The sequence below is a fragment of the Cherax quadricarinatus genome, chromosome 68, assembly GCF_038502225.1.
Source record: "Cherax quadricarinatus isolate ZL_2023a chromosome 68, ASM3850222v1, whole genome shotgun sequence".
NCBI classification, from domain to species: domain Eukaryota; kingdom Metazoa; phylum Arthropoda; class Malacostraca; order Decapoda; family Parastacidae; genus Cherax; species Cherax quadricarinatus.
Genome location: NC_091359.1, coordinates 3,033,790 through 3,052,057, shown reverse-complemented (window position 1 = coordinate 3,052,057; position 18,268 = coordinate 3,033,790). Strand labels below are relative to the sequence as shown.

General features: G+C 47.5%; 1 protein-coding gene across 5 annotated transcripts in view; it reads left to right on the top strand.

The window, feature by feature from the left end:
* LOC128697830 (collagen alpha-1(I) chain) overlaps nucleotides 1-18,268 on the top strand; it is a 596,471-nt gene that overhangs the window by 518,728 nt on the left and 59,475 nt on the right. For 3 of the 5 annotated variants that reach the window (XM_053789761.2, XM_053789759.2, XM_053789763.2), the window contains one exon: nucleotides 15,060-15,126. The exons of the other annotated variants lie outside the window; for them this stretch is intronic. The gene's annotated coding sequence lies outside the window, so the exon portion shown is untranslated. The remainder of the gene's footprint in view (nucleotides 1-15,059; nucleotides 15,127-18,268) is intronic. 5 annotated transcript variants of the gene reach the window in all.

The window sequence follows — 18,268 nt, the reverse complement described above, 5'->3', positions numbered from 1 at the left end:
GCTCCTTCACCCACCTCTGCTGTCACCCACCTGCTTCTTATCCCACCTGCTTCTTCACCCACCTCTGCTGTCACCCACCTGCTTCTTCACCCACCTCTGCTGTCACCCACCTGCTTCTTCACCCACCTCTGCTGTCACCCACCTGCTTCTTCACCCACCTCTGCTGCCACCCACCTGCTCCGTCACCCACCTCTGCTGTCACCCACCTGCTTCTTATCCCACCTGCTCCTTCACCCACCTCTGCTGTTACCCACCTGCTTCTTCACCCACCTCTGCTGTCACCCACCTGCTTCTTCACCCACCTCTGCTGTCACCCACCTGCTTCTTCACCCACCTCTGCTGTCACCCACCTGCTTCTTCACCCACCTCTGTCACCCACCTGCTTCTTCACCCACCTCTGCTGTCACCCACCTGCTTCTTCACCCACCTCTGTCACCCACCTGCTTCTTCACCCACCTCTGCTGTCACCCACCTGCTTCTTCACCCACCTCTGCTGTTACCCACCTGCTTCTTCACCCACCTCTGTCACCCACCTGCTTCTTCACCCACCTGCTCCTTCACCCACCTCTGCTGTCACCAACCTGCTTCTTCACCCACCTCTGCTGTCACCCACCTGCTTCTTCACCCACCTCTGTCACCCACCTGCTTCTTCACCCACCTCTGTCACCCACCTGCTTCTTCACCCACCTCTGCTGTCACCCACCTGCTTCTTCACCCACCTCTGCTGTTACCCACCTGCTTCTTCACCCACCTCTGTCACCCACCTGCTTCTTCACCCACCTCTGCTGTCACCCACCTGCTTCTTCACCCACCTCTGCTGTCACCCATCTGCTTCTTCACCCACCTCTGTCACCCACCTGCTTCTTCACCCACCTCTGCTGTCACCCACCTGCTCCTTCACCCACCTGCTTCTTCACCCACCTGCTTCTTCACCCACCTCTGCTGTCACCCACCTGCTTCTTCACCCACCTGTCACCCACCTGCTTCTTCACCCACCTCTGCTGCCACCCACCTGCTTCTTCACCCACTTCTGCTGTCACCCACCTGCTTCTTCACCCACCTCTGCTGTCACCCACCTGCTTCTTCACCCACCTCTGATGTCACCCACCTGCTTCTTCACCCACCTCTGCTGTCACCCACCTGCTTCTTCACCCACCTCTGCTGTCACCCACCTGCTTCTTCACCCACCTCTCTGCTGCTTCTTCACCCACCTCTGTCACCCACCTGCTTCTTCACCCACCTCTGCTGTCACCCACCTGCTTCTTCACCCACCTCTGCTGTCACCCACCCGCTCCTACACCCACCTCTGCTGCCACCCACCTGCTCCTTCACCCACCTCTGCTGTCATCCACCTGCTCCTTCACCCACCTCTGCTGCCACCCACCTGCTCCTACACCCACCTCTGCTGCCACCCACCTGCTCCTTCACCCACCTCTGCTGTCACCCACCTGCTCCTTCACCCACCTCTGCTGTCACCCACCTGCTTCTTCACCCACCTCTGCTGCCACCCACCTGCTCCTTCACCCACCTCTGCTCTTCACCCACCTCTGCTGTCACCCACCTGCTCCTACATCCACCTCTGCTGCCACCCACCTGCTTCTTCACCCACCTCTGCTGTCACCCACCTGCTCCTACATCCACCTCTGCTGCCACCCACCTGCTTCTTCACCCACCTCTGCTGTCACCCACCTGCTCCTACATCCACCTCTGCTGCCACCCACCTGCTTCTTCACCCACCTCCTCTTCTTCACCCACCTCACCCACCTGCTCTGTCATCCACCTGCTTCTTCACCTCTGCTGTCATCCACCTGCTTCTTCACCCACCTGCTCCTTCACCCACCTCTGCTGTCATCCCACCTGCTTCTTCACCCACCTCTGCTGTCACCCACCTGCTTCTTCACCCACCTCTGCTGTCACCCACCTGCTCCTACATCCACCTCTCTGTCACCCACCTGCTTCACCCACCTGCTTCTTCACCCACCTCTGCTGCCACCCACCTGCTTCTTCACCCACCTCTGCTGTCACCCACCTGCTCCTACATCCACCTCTGCTGCCACCCACCTGCTTCTTCACCCACCTCTGCTGCCACCCACCTGCTTCTTCACCCACCTCTGCTGCCACCCACCTGCTCCTACATCCACCTCTGCTGCCACCCACCTGCTTCTTCACCCACCTCTGCTGTCACCCACCTGCTTCTTCACCCACCTCTGCTGTCACCCACCTGCTTCTTCACCCACCTCTGCTGCCACCCACCTGCTTCTTCACCCACCTCTGCTGTCACCCACCTGCTCCTACATCCACCTCTGCTGCCACCCACCTGCTTCTTCACCCACCTCACCCACCTGCTGTCACCCACCTGCTTCTTCACCCACCTCTGCTGTCACCCACCTGCTTCTTCACCCACCTCTGCTGTCACCCACCTGCTTCTTCACCCACCTCTGTCACCCACCTGTCACCCACCTGCTTCTTCACCCACCTCTGCTGTCACCCACCTGCTTCTTCACCCACCTCTGCTGTCACCCACCTGCTTCTTCACCCACCTCTGCTGTCACCCACCTGCTTCTTCACCCACCTCTGCTGTCACCCACCTGCTTCTTCACCCACCTCTGCTGTCACCCACCTGCTTCTTCACCCACCTCTGCTGTCACCCACCTGCTTCTTCACCCACCTCTGCTGTCACCCACCTGCTTCTTCACCCACCTCTGCTGTCACCCACCTGCTTCTTCACCCACCTCTGCTGTCACCCACCTGCTTCTTCACCCACCTCTGCTGTCACCCACCTGCTTCTTCACCCACCTCTGCTGTCACCCACCTGCTTCTTCACCCACCTCTGCTGTCACCCACCTGCTTCTTCACCCACCTCTGCTGTCACCCACCTGCTTCTTCACCCACCCTGCTGTCACCCACCTGCTTCTTCACCCACCTCTGCTGTCACCCACCTGCTTCTTCACCCACCTCTGCTGTCACCCACCTGCTTCTTCACCCACCTCTGCTGTCACCCACCTGCTTCTTCACCCACCTGCTCCTGTCACCCACCTGCTTCTTCACCCACCTGCTTCTCACCCACCTCTGTCACCCACCTGCTTCTTCACCCACTCTGCTCCTTCACCCACCTGCTGCTTCACCCACCTGCTGTCACCCACCTGCTTCTTCACCCACCTCTGCTGTCACCCACCTGCTTCTTCACCCACCTCTGCTGTCACCCACCTGCTTCTTCACCCACCTCTGCTGTCACCCACCTGCTTCTTCACCCACCTCTGCTGTCACCCACCTGCTTCTTCACCCACCTCTGCTGTCACTCACCCACCTGCTTCTTCACCCACCTCTGTCACCCACCTGCTTCTTCACCCACCTCTGCTGTCACCCACCTGCTCTTGCTGCCACCCACCTGTTCCTTCACCCACCTCTGCTGCCACCCACCTGCTCCTTCACCCACCTCTGCTGTCACCCACCTGCTTCTTCACCCACCTCTGCTGTCACCCACCTGCTTCTTCACCCACCTCTGCTGTCACCCACCTGCTTCACCCATCTCTGCTGTCACCCACCTGCTTCTTCACCCACCTGCTGTCACCCACCTGCTTCTTCACCCACCTCTGCTGTAACCCACCTGCTTCTTCACCCACCTCTGTCACCCACCTGCTTCTTCACCCACCTCTGCTCCTTCACCCACCTCTGTCACCCACCTGCTTCTTCACCCACCTCTGCTGTCACCCACCTGCTTCTTCACCCACCTCTGTCACCCACCTGCTTCTTCACCCACCTGCTCCTTCACCCACCTCTGCTGTCACCCACCTGCTTCTTCACCCACCTCTGCTGTCACCCACCTGCTTCTTCACCCACCTCTGTCACCCACCTGCTTCTTCACCCACCTCTGCTGTCACCCACCTGCTTCTTCACCCACCTCTGCTGTCACCCACCTGCTCCTTCACCCACCTCTGCTGTCACCCACCTGCTTCTTCACCCACCTCTGCTGTCACCCACCTGCTTCTTCACCCACCTCTGCTGTCACCCACCTGCTTCTTCACCCACCTCTGCTGTCACCCACCTGCTTCTTCACCCACCTCTGATGTCACCCACCTGCTTCTTCACCCACCTCTGCTGTCACCCACCTGCTTCTTCACCCACCTCTGCTGTCACCCACCTGCTTCTTCACCCACCTCTGCTGTCACCCACCTGCTTCTTCACCCACCTCTGTCACCCACCTGCTTCTTCACCCACCTCTGCTGTCACCCACCTGCTTCTTCACCCACCTCTGCTGTCACTCACCCACCTGCTTCTTCACTCACCTCTGTCACCCACCTGCTTCTTCACCCACCTCTGTCACCCACCTGCTTCTTCACCCACCTCTGCTGTTACCCACCTGCTTCTTCACCCACCTCTGTCACCCACCTGCTTCTTCACCCACCTCTGCTGTCACCCACCTGCTTCTTCACCCACTGCTGTCACCCACCTGCTTCTTCACCCACCTCTGCTGTCACCCACCTGCTTCTTCACCCACCTCTGTCACCCACCTGCTTCTTCACCCACCTCTGCTGTCACCCACCTGCTTCTTCACCCACCTCTGCTGTCACCCACCTGCTTCTTCACCCACCTCTGTCACCCACCTGCTTCTTCACCCACCTCTGCTGTCACCCACCTGCTCCTTCACCCACCTCTGCTGTCACCCACCTGCTTCTTCACCCACCTCTGTCACCCACCTCTGCTGTTACCCACCTGCTTCTTCACCCACCTCTGTCACCCACCTGCTTCTTCACCCACCTCTGCTGTCACCCACCTGCTTCTTCACCCACCTCTGCTGTCACCCACCTGCTTCTTCACCCACCTCTGCTGTTACCCACCTGCTTCTTCACCCACCTCTGTCACCCACCTGCTTCTTCACCCACCTCTGCTGTCACCCACCTGCTTCTTCACCCACCTCTGCTGTCACCCACCTGCTTCTTCACCCACCTCTGTCACCCACCTGCTTCTTCACCCACCTCTGCTGTCACCCACCTGCTCCTTCACCCACCTCTGCTGTCACCCACCTGCTTCTTCACCCACCTCTGTCACCCACCTGCTTCTTCACCCACCTGCTTCTTCACCCACCTCTGCTGTCACCCACCTGCTTCTTCACCCACCTGTCACCCACCTGCTTCTTCACCCACCTCTGCTGCCACCCACCTGCTTCTTCACCCACTTCTGCTGTCACCCACCTGCTTCTTCACCCACCTCTGCTGTCACCCACCTGCTTCTTCACCCACCTCTGATGTCACCCACCTGCTTCTTCACCCACCTCTGCTGTCACCCACCTGCTTCTTCACCCACCTCTGCTGTCACCCACCTGCTTCTTCACCCACCTCTGCTGTTACCCACCTGCTTCTTCACCCACCTCTGTCACCCACCTGCTTCTTCACCCACCTCTGCTGTCACCCACCTGCTTCTTCACCCACCTCTGCTGTCACCCACCTGCTTCTTCACCCACCTCTGTCACCCACCTGCTTCTTCACCCACCTCTGCTGTCACCCACCTGCTCCTTCACCCACCTCTGCTGTCACCCACCTGCTTCTTCACCCACCTCTGTCACCCACCTGCTTCTTCACCCACCTCTGTCACCCACCTGCTTCTTCACCCACCTCTGCTGTCACCCACCTGCTTCTTCACCCACCTGTCACCCACCTGCTTCTTCACCCACCTCTGCTGCCACCCACCTGCTTCTTCACCCACCTCTGCTGTCACCCACCTGCTTCTTCACCCACCTCTGCTGTCACCCACCTGCTTCTTCACCCACCTCTGATGTCACCCACCTGCTTCTTCACCCACCTCTGCTGTCACCCACCTCTGCTGTCACCCACCTGCTTCTTCACCCACCTCTGCTGTCACCCACCTGCTTCTTCACCCACCTCTGCTGTCACCCACCTGCTTCTTCACCCACCTCTGTCACCCACCTTCACCCACCTCTGCTGTCACCCACCTGCTTCTTCACCCACCTCTGCTGTCACCCACCTGCTTCTTCACCCACCTCTGCTGTCACCCACCTTCTTCACCCACCTCTGCTGCTCCCTCTACCAGAGTGGAAACATTGACACAAGAAAGAAAGCATCAACTAGAGTCCTGGTGGGACAAGGAACCAACAGTCATGAATGAAACTGAAAAAAAAAATGAATCCCAGAATACTTTGTCTGGCATTCGATACCCAGACAAAAACCACTGTTACTGAGCCCTGGCTTGAATAAGATGCTACTTACACTGATAACCAGAGCAGCCAGTGTAGTGCTGAAGTCACAGTGTGACTCAATGTTCACTCAAACATTAAAGACAATAAACAGTGACAATTCAAATTACTGTATATTCCTTAAGGAGCCTCAGAACTCTGGTAACATCACCAAAACTTCCGGCATAATGTTTACTCTGCTTGACTTTGACCAAGCCAATAATAATAATAATAATAATAATAATAATAATAATAATAATGTAGGGGGTCGTATATAGAGTGATGGTGTCAGGCAACAACTGTAGACTCTACCAGTACATGATGCAACTTATACAGACCATAGCTAACATCAGTGACGTACTATATAGAAAGCCCCTGGATATGAAGAGCATTTGGGCAACTTAATTTAATTTTTGTCTCCCAGGATGCGACCCACACTAGTGGGCTAATACCCAGGTATTTACTTGCTGCTAGATTAATAAGGGCAGCCAGGTGTCCTAAGGAAACACGCCTCATTGTTTCCACTCAGCCTCTTGCAACTCCATACACATCAGAAATTTACAAATATAATATCTATGTCACTATCTGGTGCCTGAAATATGCTATGGAGACGGAGACGGTCACAGAGTCATCCCACAGAAACATCGGATACAGCATCACTCCACAAAGGTGGCAGCAAACAAATATATCAAAGTATAACCCGATAACACTGACGTCCTACATTATCATAATCTTTGAGTTTTAAGAAGGTAAACACAAGGATTCACAACAGATGCACAACCCAGGTAGTATGGGTTTACAACAGGTCGCTCCTGTCTCTGACAATTACTGTGTTAGTACGATATGGTTATGAACGCAATCATGACCACAGACACACACACACACACACACACACACACACACACACACACACACACACACACACACACACACACACACACACACTGAAGAAAGTTTCAACGACTGCGATCATGGCGTAATATAACATGAAATGCCTGCAAACACGAATAACTGGAAAAGTGACATGATGGATGGAAAAGTGACATGATGGATGGAAAAGTGACATGATGGATGGAAAAGTGACATAATGGATGGAAAAGTGACATGATGGATGGAAAAGTGACATGATGGATGGAAAAGTGACATAATGGATGGAAAAGTGACATAATGGATGGAAAAGTGACATGATGGATGGAAAAGTGACATGATGGATGGAAAAGTGACATGATGGATGGAAAAGTGACATGATGGATGGAAAAGTGACATGATGGATGTAAAAGTGACATGATGGATGGAAAAGTGACATGATGGATGGAAAAGTGACATAATGGATGGAAAAGTGACATGATGGATGGAAAAGTGACATGATGGATGGAAAAGTGACATAATGGATGGAAAATAATGGATGGAAAAGTGACATGATGGATGGAGTGACATGATGGATGGAAAAGTGACATGATGGATGGAAAAGTGACATGATGGATGGAAAAGTGACATGATGGATGGAAAAGTGACATGATGGATGGAAAAGTGACATGATGGATGGAAAAGTGACATGATGGATGGAAAAGTGACATGATGGATGGAAAAGTGACATGATGGATGGAAAAGTGACATGATGGATGGAAAAGTGACATGATGGATGGAAAAGTGACATGATGGATGGAAAAGTGACATGATGGATGGAAAAGTGACATGATGGATGGAAAAGTGACATGATGGATGGATGGATGGAAAAGTGACATGATGGATGGAAAAGTGACATGATGGATGGAAAAGTGACATGATGGATGGAAAAGTGACATAATGGATGGAAAAGTGACATAATGGATGGAAAAGTGACATGATGGATGGAAAAGTGACATGATGGATGGAAAAGTGACATGATGGATGTAAAAGTGACATGATGGATGGAAAAGTGACATGATGGATTGAAAAGTGACATGATGGATGGAAAAGTGACATGATGGATGTAAAAGTGACATGATGGATGGAAAAGTGACATGATGGATGTAAAAGTGACATGATGGATGGAAAAGTGACATGATGGATGTAAAAGTGACATGATGGATGTAAAAGTGACATGATGGATGGAAAAGTGACATGATGGATGGAAAAGTGACATGATGGATGGAAAAGTGACATGATGGATGTAAAAGTGACATGATGGATGGAAAAGTGACATAATGGATGGAAAAGTGACATGATGGATGGAAAAGTGACATGATGGATGTAAAAGTGACATAATGGATGGAAAAGTGACATGATGGATGGAAAAGTGACATAATGGATGGAAAAGTGACATGATGGATGGAAAAGTGACATGATGGGTGGAAAAGTGACATAATGGATGGAAAAGTGACATGGATGGAAAAGTGACATAATGGATGGAAAAGTGACATGATGGATGGAAAAGTGACATGATGGATGGAAAAGTGACATGATGGATGGAAAAGTGACATAATGGATGGAAAAGTGACATGATGGATGGAAAAGTGACATGATGGATGGAAAAGTGGAGTTTTAAATTTTCTGATAAGTCGGACGCAAAGAGTAGTAAGACAAGGAATATGAGAGGCTGTGCCACGGTGAAGAACTGTTCTTCAAGGCACAGTACTCACTATATTCTCTTTCTTATTCTGACATCTGACAACGACTTAGGTCGTAGTGCTGTCTCATCTGTTGGAAACAATACTGGAATCTGTATGATTAGACACTTATTACCCACTTTGATAGAGCTGGTTAATTAGGGCTGCTCAGTTAGCACTGGTAGGTGTGTGTAGTGTGACTGAGGGGTAAAATAGGGTGACCTATGTTACCGTGAAGGTATTTTGACTGATCATATCTCACGTTGCATTGAAGTCTCTCTTCACCACCATCGTTCAACTACCATTGTTAAGCAGTGCAACAACCACTACTGCCATGGCTATCCTCACAACCACCACCATCATAACAACCACTACCACCATCGCCTGTTGCCAGAACCAGGTCTCCGGGTTGTTGGAATGAGCAGTCAGGCTATTGGTGTTGGCAGCTAGTAAGCATTAGCACCACAGCCAGTAGTGAGAGGCACGACATTTTTACCTCCTGGGTGAGGAAGGGAACAGGTTATTGTGAATAAACTATATATATATATATATAATATATATATATATATATATATATATATATATATATATATATATATATATATATATATATATATATATATATATATATATATATATATATATAATGTCGTGCCGAATATGTAAAACTGGTCAATTAGCAAGAACTCATTTAAAATTAAGTCCTTTCTGAAATTTTCTCTTATACGTTTAAAGATATATTATTTTCATTAATGTTAATGTATAAATTTTTTATTTTGCACGAGAATCATCTTAGAAAAATTATCTAACCTTATTATAACAAGAACAATTTATTTTAGCCTAACTCAACTAAATATATTTTAGATTTGTTTACAATAATTTAATACTAAACAAACACAGTGAAATATATTTTTTTCGTTAGGTTCAGAATGATTTTGGCGAAATTATTGCATACACAAATTTTCACTTGTCCTATATGGCAAGATGAGCGTTGCTGTTTAAAAGATCGCAAGTTCTGCCTATTCGGCACGACATATACATATATATATATAATATATATATATATATATATATATATATATATATATATATATATATATATATATATATATATATTTGACTTAAACAGCAACGCTCTTCTTGCCGAATAAGGCAAGCAAAAATTTGTGTATGCAGTAATTTCATAAAAAATAATTCTGAACCTAACGAAAAAATATATTTTATTGTGTTTGTTTATTATTAAATAATTGTAAACTTATCTAAAATATATTTAGTTGCATTAGGTTAATTAAATTGCGCTTGTTATAATAAGGTCGGGTAAGTTTTCTAAGGTTTTTTTATTAATTTTTACATTAACATAAATTAAAAATATATATTTTTAAACGTATAAAAGAAAATTTTAGAAAGGATTTAATTTTAAACGAGTTCTTGCTAACTGACCAGTTTTACTGATTCGGCACGACATATATAAATAAATGTAAAACTGTATACAAAAAGCGAGTATTGTGTAAAGAGTGTGACGCTGTACGTAGACTGTGAGAGGTGTCAGACTTACTGTGCTCTGGTGTTCCAGCATCATCACTCAACAAAGTTTTCCAGTGGGCAACGGTAAACAATATGATGTTCAATGAGGACAAATTCCAACTACTCCGTTATGGAAAACTGGAGGAGATAATAACTAGAACAGAGTATACTACTGACTCCGGCCATACAATAGAGCGGAAAAATAATGTAAGGGACCTGGGAGTAGTAATGTCTGAGGATCTCACTTTCAAGGATCATAACAGTGCCACGATCGCACGTGCAAAGAAAATGATAGGATGGATAATGAGAACTTTCAAAACGAGAGATGCCAAGCCCATGATGATCCTTTTCAAATCACTTGTTCTCTCTAGGCTGGAATACTGCTGTACATTAACATCTCCATTCAAAGCAGGTGAAATCGCAGATCTAGAGAGTGTACAGAGATCCTTTACTGCACGTATAAGTTCTGTCAAGCACCTTAACTACTGGGAACGCTTGGAAGCACTTGACTTGTACTCGTTGGAACGCAGGAGGGAGAGATATATCATAATCTACACTTGGAAAATCTTGGAAGGAATGGTCCCAAATCTGCACACAGAAATCACTCCCTACGAAAGTAAAAGACTGGGCAGGCGATGCAAAATGCCGCCAATAAAAAGTAGGGGCGCCATTGGTACACTAAGAGAAAACACCATAAGTGTCCGGGGCCCAAAACTGTTCAACAGCCTCCCATCAAGCATTAGGGGAATTGCCAATAAACCCCTGGCTGCCTTCAAGAGAGAGCTGGACAGATACCTAAAGTCGGTGCCGGATCAGCCGGGCTGTGGCTCGTACGTTGGACTGCGTGCGGCCAGCAGTAACAGCCTAGTTGATCAGGCCCTGATCCATCGGGAGGCCTGGTCGTGGACCGGGCCGCGGGGGCGTTGATCCCCGGAATAACCTCCAGGTAACCTCCAGGTAACTTGTGCAAGTCTGCAGTCTGCTTATAGTAATAGACTGGTTGATCACTCTGGAAGGCTCACGCTGGGTTGGTTGAAGTAAGTTCAAACATGACTTCTAGTCTGCTTAAATTATGATAATATGGAATAATAATAATGTTTATATCTACCAGTACATGATACAACTTATACAGACCATAGCTCACACCAGTAACTTACTACCATATACAAAGTCCCTTGTTATGCTGACCGTTTCCCACAGATTAGGTTTTGTCGACTAAAGGTACCCATTTCACTGCTAGGTGAACATGGACAGCAGGTATGTTAAGAAAACATATCCTAATGTTGCCACCCGTATCCGGGATCGACCCCCGGACCTCAGTGTGTGAGTTGAGCGCGCTAGCAGTCAAGCTACCTGGAGGTTACCTGGAGGTTATTCCGGGGATCAACGCCCCCGCTGCCCGGTCCATGACCAGGCCTCCCGATGGATCAGGGCCTGATCAACTAGGCTGTTACTGCTGGCCGCACGCAGTCCAACGTACGAGCCACAGCCCGGCTGATCCGGCACTGACTTTAGGTATCTGTCCAGCTCTCTCTTGAAGGCAGCCAGGGGTTTATTGGCAATTCCCCTAATGCTTGATGGGAGGCTGTTGAACAGTTTTGGGCCCCGGACACTTATGGGACACCTTACGGGACATCTAGATCCTTATGTGTCATTGGTTTGTAAATATTGAAGAAATAAGCATAAAGTGGACTGGAACCATTTAGGGAGGTACTACCCTCCTGTCATGAGCGTGTGAAACTGAAGCCTGTTAAACGTTATGTACTCTGGCAGGACCGCCGATCTTGCTGTTTCATGTACACGTAAGGTGACAGGTAAATCTTGCAGGCGTCTACTTGCTTTCAGTATTCACATCACTTAACTATGTGTTCTTAATAGTTCTTAATCTTGTAGTATTTCTGGTCTGAGACCTGGCCCTGGGGAAGACCATCTCCAAGACCACTAATAGATAACGTGTGTCCTCTTGTTGAGCTCGTGCTAAGAACTAGTGATAAACTCTGTATGGCAGGGGTGAGCTGCCTTATTTGGGTAGACCTTCGTTATAGGGTAGAGTTTTATTAAGCTCTGTGGTAGAGCTTTAAGCTCTGTGGTAGAGTTTTATTAAGCTCTGTGGTAGAGCTTTATTAAGCTCTGTGGTAGAGCTTTATTAAGCGCTGTGGTAGAGTTTTATTAAGCTCTGTGGTAGAGCTTTAAGCTCTGTGGTAGAGCTTTATTAAGCTCTGTAGTAGAGCTTTATTAAGCTCTGTAGTAGAGCTTTATTAAGCTCTGTAGTAGAGCTTTATTAAGCTCTGTAGTAGAGCTTTATTAAGCTCTGTAGTAGAGCTTTATTAAGCTCTGTAGTAGAGCTTTATTAAGCTCTGTAGTAGAGCTTTATTAAGCTCTGTAGTAGAGCTTTATTAAGCTCTGTAGTAGAGCTTTATTAAGCTCTGTAGTAGAGCTTTATTAAGCTCTGTAGTAGAGCTTTATTAAGCTCTGTAGTAGAGCTTTATTAAGCTCTGTAGTAGAGCTTTATTAAGCTCTGTAGTAGAGCTTTATTAAGCTCTGTAGTAGAGCTTTATTAAGCTCTGTAGTAGAGCTTTATTAAGCTCTGTAGTAGAGCTTTATTAAGCTCTGTAGTAGAGCTTTATTAAGCTCTGTAGTAGAGCTTTATTAAGCTCTGTAGTAGAGCTTTATTAAGCTCTGTAGTAGAGCTTTATTAAGCTCTGTGGTAGAAAGTTGCTTGGTGCATAGCAAACCTTCGTTATAGGGTAGAGTTTTATTAAGCTTGGTACGTTATAGGGTAGAGTTTTATTAAGCTTGGTACGTTATAGGGTAGAGTTTTATTAAGCTTGGTACGTTATAGGGTAGAGTTTTATTAAGCTTGGTACGTTATAGGGTAGAGTTTTATTAAGCTTGGTACGTTATAGGGTAGAGTTTTATTAAGCTTGGTATGTGGTGGTTGTGGCTGGTGTTCCGTGCTATCAGCCAGCGAGAACATTAACATACATCAGGAGATATAACCAGGTGAGGAGAACTCTGGAAACCAGCCAGAGGTATGTCGCAGGTCACAGTTTTTAGCAGAAGCCATTTTGTTTGTATGATGTAGCGGCGGCGGCAGCGGCGGCAGCGGCGGCGGGTAAGGTGGAATAATTGTGAAGGTTTTGCTTCAGTGGTCAGGGCAGCCAGGACCAGGGTAGGTGATAATGTGGCAAGCCACGGGTGGCAACAAGGGTGATACCTCCGTGTTGTAGGGTGGCTAAAACCGCCTTCTACACACTGGAGAGCTGGCCAGGTGTCACCCCTACACCAACTGGTTTCTGTCCCCCATCTTCCCAGGCCACTCAACTCGTCTCTATCCCCCCCCCTTCCCTCCATCCTCCACCCCTCCCTCTTCGTTACTTCTCACCGCCTCCTTCCTAGACCCTCACAACACTCCTAACCTTACCCAGTATCTTTTCTAATACCTTTCAACCTCCGTTCCTATAACTACCTCACTGCTAACCCCTCCGTACCACATTCCTAAACCTCCAGTTCTTTCTTCCTAACACCTGTCAACCTTTCTAACCACTCCTAGTCTATTAATCACTCTTCCCCAGGTATCCGCTCCTAACCACTCTTCTAATGCCTTCCTCTTTGTCGTCCACGCTTTCATTATCACCTTAACTAACAGTCCCTTCCTCCTCACCCACCTTCCTAACATAACAACGTTCAGAACTCGAGGACTCACCACTAGTGGTAATAGTCAAGCCGCTTCTGTACTCGTGTTTGTAATATTGTTGTGTACTCACAGCATATTGCAAGGCAGGAGAGAGAACAGAGATACAAACTGTACACAGGTCCTACACTGCCCTCATATAATCAACAAAACAAACTACAGTACAGTACATGTGAGCACCTGGTTCCAAATCAACACCTTCCATAACAACGTACTAAGGTGAGAAATATGGAAGTGTAAAATAAATCGAGTAATAAGTAGGAACACCATGAGCGCACTCAGAGTGCACTGTTAACATCAGTGAGCCAACACTATTCAACCTGTCACCAGCAGATATCAGAAATATTGATGGAAAGAGTACAGAAGTATAAGGTAAAACTTGGAGACCTGCCTAGAAGTATCTTATCAAGCAGGTTGTAGTGGGTGTGTAAGTCTGCGAGTCGCTGGCACCAACAAACTGAACTGAATAATGTAACCTGGCCTACTGGTCATAGGTATGTAACAGGTATGTCGTAGTGGGCTGCCATGAGTGATTCTAGGTTGCTTCAGGTGAACGAAGTATCACACAATTCTCTGCCAGTCTTACTTTGATAAATAAGACAGTTACGTATCCTTATTCTGAAACGTTTGGCCTACACAGTAGGCTTCTTCAGTCGAATACAGAAGAACAAATAGAAGCAGTAGAGATTGGAAAACGATATAATCAGTCCCTGACCACCTCAAAGCTACGTCTTCTAGGAATATAGATACCTAACTTACCAGCCTGTCGGTATTGGATACCATTTTCATATTCAGTCTTACTTTGTTTATATTTAATACCATGTAACTTCTAGATTGTATTTCTCATTTCTTGTGTTGCCATAACACAACTACACTGATATTTTGTTGTACACGAGTCGTATTCATTTAGATAATTTGGAGGTAACTTGTCCTGTATTTGATTTTGTATAAGATATAAAATATTTTATCTCAAGGTAAACACATTACGCGACAGAAAGCGTGCAAATTACAAGTGCAGTGTTACCCTTCACTAACATGATGTTTCTCCTGTTTCCTGTGGCAGGAGTCCGTGGATTATGATTGGGCAAGCGGACCCCGTGTCCACCCACCCATGGAGCCCAAATGACATGGTGAGTAGTTAATGTATATACTAGTAGGTTGTTAGTGGTAGTTGAATGGTCATGGAACACACCCTGACTGAACATGGCCTGACAGTGTTTTGGTGGCAGTATGACAGTATGAACAAGCGTGAACTTCAAGGTGGTTCGTCCAGGCTGTTCTGATGAACTGCTGCTGACGTACACTACCTCCCCTCATTCTCATATCCGACGTAAACAATGGCATAAGTTGTATGTAAATTGTAGACAATACCGACAAGATTAAAAATTAGACACGTGCAACATCTGCATATGTTTCTTTGTAGACGCTACGCCAACCAGTGGCTTTATCAGCCTTAAAGTTGGCGAAGAGCACCGTAGTGCTGGCGAACCATCTTCTTGATTAAGATTCCCAAATTTTGCACGAGTTCCTCGCTCTTCAGCGTCGGTGTTCTAAACCATCTTTATCTCACTTGCTGCGATGTGCGGTCGATACCACCACCTTGGTTGTACCACCACCTTGGTTGTACCACCACCTTGGTTGTTCCACCAACATTTTGGTTGATCAGGTCGTCAACCAGTAAGCCTGGTAGAGTACTGTGCTGTGAGGATAGTGACCCCTGGAATAGTCTTCAGGTGTGTGTGTGTGTGTGTGTGTGTGTGTGTCGACCAGGAGAACCCATTTAAAGTTTGCAAACTCAATACCACAAACTTGCCTACTTTATTTGTGCAGTGTTGGGGGGGGGGAGCTGAGCAGTAGTGGGGAGAGTATCTTGGTTCCAGACCAGGCCTCCTGGTTGATGGCCTGATCAGTCAGGCTGTTGGTGCTAGTCACACGCAGTTCAACATATGCACTACAGTCCTGCTGCTCAGGACACAACTTTAGGAACTTATAATTTCCATCATGAAGACAGTTTAGGTTGTCTTGGTAATTTCCCTTATGCATGAAGGGTGTTGAAAAGTCTTGGTCCCTTTACACTTCTTGATATGCAAAAAACCACTGTGAAAGAGTAGTGAAATTCCAAGCGCTTTCGTGACTACTCACATTGTCATTGACAATTTGAGTAGTCACGAAAGCGCTTGGAATTTCACTACTCTTTCACAGTGGTTGTTTTGCATATTTTAAAATCACCTGTTTACTGTGATCTTATTGCATTTCTTGATATATTCAGTACACTACCCTTTTCTCACCTCCGTTCTTAGACGTAAAGTTTGGGGGACTTCAAGTATTCCAGATAATTTAAGTGCTTGACGGAATTTATACTGGCAGTGAAAGTTCTCAGAAAGTTCTGTAGATTTTCAGTTTTGTTTGACTTAGAGAGGGCGTTAGTGTAGAGCGTTAGTGTAGAGCGTTAGTGTAGAGCGTTAGTGTAGAGCAGTACTTCAGCTTAGAGACGACAAGTGACCTGAAGAATATCATCATTGGCCTGGCATATTTTGTTGTGATTCTTGTTGTTATCCAGCTTAAAGATAACAGCGGTTGTGATGCTGCGAAGTAACATCTTCTGACATTATCACTCCTTAAGTTCATTATGCTGTATTTTGCTCTGTTGTCTTTTATTCCGTTCTAGTGTGTATATCCTCAACTTTTCATCTGAGTGTAAGAGGAGCAGCATCCCTCGCCCCATCGTCACAACTTTTCATCTGAGTGTAAGAGGAGCAGCATCCCTCGCCCCATCGTCACAACTTTTCATCTGAGTGTAAGAGGAGCAGCATCCCTCGCCCCATCGTCACAACTTTTCATCTGAGTGTAAGAGGAGCAGCATCCCTCGCCCCATCGTCACAACTTTTCATCTGAGTGTAAGAGGAGCAGCATCCCTCGCCCCATCGTCACAGTGTAGTCACTCTACTTCTCAGGCTGATATTAACAGTTTTCCAGTGGGACACACACAACAACATACCTTACCTTTGAAGAGTTTCGAGAGTTTCTCTACTGAGCCCGGCCATAGGCCAGGCTCGCCTTGTGCTTGCCTGGTCAACCAGGCTCTTGCTGCTGGAGGCCCGCTGTCCCACACATCCAACACAGCCTGGTTGATCTAGCACCTGGTGAAGATACTTGTCCAGTTTCCTCTGGAAGGCTTCTACATAACAGGAAACTGGACAAATAACATGATCTTCAATAAGGAAAATTTTCAGCTACTCCTTTGATATACCTTTGATGAACTTCGAGAGTTTTTTTCTACTCTAGGAGCCTAGCTATGGCTACTGGCTGGCGTAACGTTTCCTCAAAGATTCCAAAATGATTCTAGCGGTAACAGCTTGCTTGGTCAGGCCCTGATCCACCGCGAGGACTGGTCATAGACGGGGCCGCGGGGGCGTTGACCCCCGGAATACCCTCCAGGTAGACTCAAGGTATATCATCTACATCTACATTCTGGTTTTCTTCTAGTGTCGTTGTAATTCTGTCAATAATTTGGTAGCTGTGACAAGTATGATCTTAGTGTTGTAAATTCTGGGTGGTTTGTGTCGTGCAGGTTATCTTCTGGGTGGTTTGTGTCGTGCAGGTTATCTTCTGGGTGGTTTGTGTCGTGCAGGTTATCTTCTGGGTGGTTTGTGTCGTGCAGGTTATCTTCTGGGTGGTTTGTGTCGTGCAGGTTATCTTCTGGGTGGTTTGTGTCGTGCAGGTTATCTTCTGGGTGGTTTGTGTCGTGCAGGTTATCTTCTGGGTGGTTTGTGTCGTGCAGGTTATCTTCTGGGTGGTTTGTGTCGTGCAGGTTATCTTCTGGGTGGTTTGTGTCGTGCAGGTTATCTTCTGGGTGGTTTGTGTCGTGCAGGTTATCTTCTGGGTGGTTTGTGTCGTGCAGGTTATCTTCTGGGTGGTTTGTGTCGTGCAGGTTATCTTCTGGGTGGTTTGTGTCGTGCAGGTTATCTTCTGGGTGGTTTGTGTCGTGCAGGTTATCTTCTCCTCCACCTTCTTTCTATCTTACCAGGTGGTTTGTGTCGTGCAGGTTATCTTCTCCTCCACCTTCTTTGTATCTTATCAGCCTGTCTCAGACTGTAAACATGTCTGTTTGTGACTGTATTACCTGTGACTGTATTCTCTGTGACTGTGTTACCTGTGACTGTGTTACCTGTGACTGTATTATCTGTGACTGTGTTACCTGTGACTGTATTCTCTGTGACTGTATTCTCTGTGACTGTGTTACCTGTGACTGTGTTACCTGTGACTGTATTA